Genomic DNA, 3,921 nt, shown 5'->3' with positions numbered 1-3,921 from the left:
GACCCCAAGTACCCCAAGGCAGAGAACCTGCTGAGTGAGGACAGCATCCAGCCCTGGCTTGGCTGCCCCAAGGCTCACAGCAGGCAGCTGAGTGTGGGGCTGTGACTGCAGAGAGCCAGTCCCATTGGCTGTGTTGACGTTGACACTTCCCTGTTCCCCACTCCCGTGCAGGAGCCAGGGCCACGTCCCACAGCGGGGTCAGCAGCTCTGAGCCCCCTTGCCCCGTCCTTCTCGCTGCTCCCCAGGGAACTACAGCTGTGCCTTTCTGCAGGCTGAGGTGGGATGCTCCTCATGGCCCTGTGACCAGCCCTGTCACACCTCGGTGCCCACTGATGACACCAGCTGACTCAAAGCTGGACCAGAATCACTGCAAGGTTCAGGTGTTTTAGGAAGGTAAGGATTGATCCACAGGAAAAGGGCATGGGGAAGAGCTGTGGGCCTGATCGTGGGATGGAGCTGATTAGGGGGGATGGTGATGGAGTGGGGCTGCCAGTAGGATGAGGCTGATAGGAGGGTAGAAGGACAGGTAGTAGGTAGGGAAGAGGACAGGTAGACCAGGGTTTAGGGTTGTTTATGGGCTCAAGAAAGCTGTACCAGCTCTGCTTCCCTGCGCTCTCTTGTGCCCATAATCCCCCACATGTCCCGGGTGGCACAGCAACAGAGCAACAAGCAGAGGCAGGAGTGCTGTTGGGCCAGTGGCCAGTGCTCTTCCCCACAGCAGAGCTCAGAGCCGACCATGGGGCAGACAGGGACCACGTGCTGTGACAGCTGCAGCTGGTCTGGAGCTGCACAGTTAAAATTGGCCATAACAGACCCCAACTTGACCAGCCTGGTACATTAAAGAGTAGAGGTAAACAAGTCCCTGGGTAAGACAGTGATAAGTAGGATTTGAACTCCAGCAGGGGAGCCCAGCCAGTCCCATTCAATCCTGAATGCAGACATCAGCTGCCCAGTGAGCTGGGTGGTGTTGAGACCCCAGCCAATCAAATGTTCAAGTGCAGGAGTTCTGAAGCCCCTATAAAAGGGGGTGCCCACCAATAAACTTTGGCTCTTTTTGCAGGAACTCAGTGTGTTCAGTGTTTGCTTATCTCCAGAACTGCAGCTCACCTACAGCCAGCCCTTCAGTCCATGCAGCTGCTTTGAGCTCTGCTTCATCCGCCTGCACAAACCCCAGGGGCAGGAGCCTGACCGCCCACCGCTACCCCTGGACACAGTAGGTGTCTCTCACACTTCCATCTGTCCCTCTCTATATCCCTCTCCACCACTTGTGCCCCATGGAAACCCCTGGAGGTGCTTGCTGGGCTGAGCTAGGGGCTGTGCCCATAGTGGTGGGCACAAGGAACCTCTCTCAATTGCCTGGGGCCTCTCCTTGTCCCACAGGAGGATGCTGAGCTCTGACAGACCCTGGTGCTCCAGCCCTGCCTTTCACAGGACTTTCTTTCCTGAATCATGCATTTATATGGCCTGACATGGTCTACTCCATCCTGTCCCGGCACAGTGTGGCCTGGAGCCCCTTGAGGTGATTCCTTGGAGCCCAGAGCCCCAGCTCCCACCAGCCTTGTCCTCCTGTCACCCTGGTTTTTTAAGATTATCTAAGCTTTCTGATGTTGACATTCTTGTAGCGAACTTTCTCATACACTTTCTGTAAATAACTCATTGTTTTGCATTCCTTTATGGAGGAGGAGAAAGTTGATGGACTGTTGGTCTGTCCAGTGTCATTGGAGAGGTGGCACTGTCACCCTCCCATCCACTGTCACTCTTGGAAAACTATAAATCTTGGAGTCAGAAAATAAACTTCCCTTTTTTCTCCACATTGAGAACAGCGCTGTGTGATTGTGTTCTTTTGTGTCCGATAGCGACACTCTCCTGCAAGGCTGCCCCTCCCTATCCCCAGGAGATCCAGGGAGGAGAACCAACTGAGGAGCCGCCTGTGGAAGCTGGATGGGGCTGCCTGGAGCCCAGCCCACCTCAGCCACTCTGCCTGGATGGAGCTGTTGACAACACAGAACCAGAACCAGGCCCTGAGGCCCAGAGCAGGCACGAGCACCCTGGGGCGTCACCTGGAGCTGCTGGCCAAGGATGTGGGAGGTCCTGCAGTGCCAGGTGAGTGAATCTGCACAGCTGTGTCCTGGGCTGGCTCCCAGCCACTGTGGGCAGCAGGGCAAGGGGGGAATTCTGCCCCTCTGCTCAGGTGAGAGCCCACCTGCAGAGCTGCTCCAGCTCTGGGACCCCCAACATCAGAAGAGTGTGGAGCAACTGGAATGAGTCCAGAGGAAGGTGGGGAGATCCTCTTGGGGGCTGGAGCCCCTCTACTGTGGAGACAGGCTGGGACATCCAGGGCTGTTCAGCCTGGAGATGAGAAGGTTCTGAGAACTTGGAGCCCCTTCCACTGCCTAAAGGGGCTCCAAAAGAACTGGAGAGGGATAATAGCCTGGGAGGACAGGACAAGGGGGAGTGGCTTCAAATTGACAGAAGATAGGGTTATATGGGATATTACAAAGAAATTCTTCCCTGTGAGGGTGGTAAGACACCAGCACAGGTTGTTCAGAGCAGCTGTGGCTGCCCCATCCCTGGAAGTGTTCCAAGGCCAGGTTGGATGGGGCTTGGAGCTACCTGGTCTAGTGGAAGGTGTCCCTGCCCTTGGTGGGGGGGGGCTTAGAACAAGATGAGCTTTAAAATCTCCAACCCAAACTGCCTTCTGCCTCTGTCATTCCTGCTTTTCCCCAGGCTCTGCACTGGATGTGCCTGCTGGTCCCTTGAGTACCTGCAGGCAGCTGGACAGGCACTGTGCTCACAGTCCTGTTGGCAGGTAGTCCCCTGGGTCACTGTCTTCTCCTGCCCTCACCTGGCTGTTTACTGCTCTCAGCTTTTCCCAGACAATTCTGGGCACAGCCCTTCACTCTTTTGGGCTGGCAGGATGTGGCATAGGGTACCTCCAGCATGTTACCCCTGTGCAGGGCTCCAGCTGCCACCTCAGGGATGCCCAGGGGGAAAGGAACAGCCCAAGCCTGTGGTTCCCAAAAGAGACAAGTCAGGAGAAATGACAGAGGACAGGCCAGCAGTGATGGGGAGATGGTGTCTGCCCCATCTGCTCAGGTGGCTGCTTGGCAGGGGTGTCCTCTCTGGGCAGTAAATGGGCATAGTGGTGGCAGTTCTGTAGCTGGGACACATCACTCCTGCTGGTGCCCTGGCACTGGAGGGGCATCACTGTGTATTCCCAGGCTGCCATGAGAACCATCAGGGAGGGTGTCAGTCCAAACCCCACATCATCCCAACACTAGTGAGTCTGTGACAACCATATCACCTTCCCTTTCCACAGACCACTTCCTGCTGAATCTGCTCCCCACACGCCTCCCAGTGTGGAGAAGAACCTACTGTGGCCTGGCCTTGCTTGTGCCCTGGTGCCTGGGTGCCCTGCCCCATTTGCCAGCTGCCCTTTGGCGTGGCAGGGATGGAGCAGCATACCAGCAACTGCAGGGAGACACCAGGGGCCCTGTCCTCAGCCCAGTGCCTGCAGTAGGACAGAGCTGGGCACAAACCCTGTGTCATCACCCCTGAGGGCTGAACCTGCAGTACTCCAAGGGGCAGAGACACTGCAGCCCCTTGAACATCTGTGGCAAGGCTGGTGTGAGGATGGAGAAGGTGCTTCCAGCCCCATGGCCAGGTTTGGTGGGGTTTGAAGCACTGTAATTGCAGGGGTTGCTATGCAGAAGAGTAAGTTCAAGGAAAAAAATAAGAAAGAGAAATCTGCACAATGACTGCTTGGTGGTACTGCAGGGTCTCTGGGTGAGCATCCTGCCTTGGGACACCCTGTGTAGTTCAGTGATAGGGCAAGGAGAAGCTCATGCTTTTCCTCCCCTCAAGCCCTGATAAGGGTTCCAGTGCATGTGGACTGTAGGAGGAGGAAGCCAGGACCCCAGA

At 56.3% G+C, this 3,921-nt stretch overlaps 1 long non-coding RNA gene across 1 annotated transcript; it reads left to right on the top strand.

Annotated features, from left to right (window-relative positions):
* The first annotated feature begins 281 nt into the window (after positions 1 to 281).
* On the top strand, positions 282 to 2,264 carry LOC132070255 (uncharacterized). The gene is made up of 3 exons (XR_009417926.1): positions 282 to 393; positions 1,895 to 2,103; positions 2,192 to 2,264. It is a non-coding gene; the product is annotated as an uncharacterized LOC132070255 (long non-coding RNA).
* The last annotated feature ends 1,657 nt before the right edge of the window (positions 2,265 to 3,921 follow it).

The sequence above is a fragment of the Ammospiza nelsoni genome, chromosome 2 (assembly GCF_027579445.1).
Source record: "Ammospiza nelsoni isolate bAmmNel1 chromosome 2, bAmmNel1.pri, whole genome shotgun sequence".
NCBI lineage: Eukaryota > Metazoa > Chordata > Aves > Passeriformes > Passerellidae > Ammospiza > Ammospiza nelsoni.
Note: the sequence above shows the minus strand (reverse complement) of the source record. Positions and strands in the feature narration are given on the sequence as shown.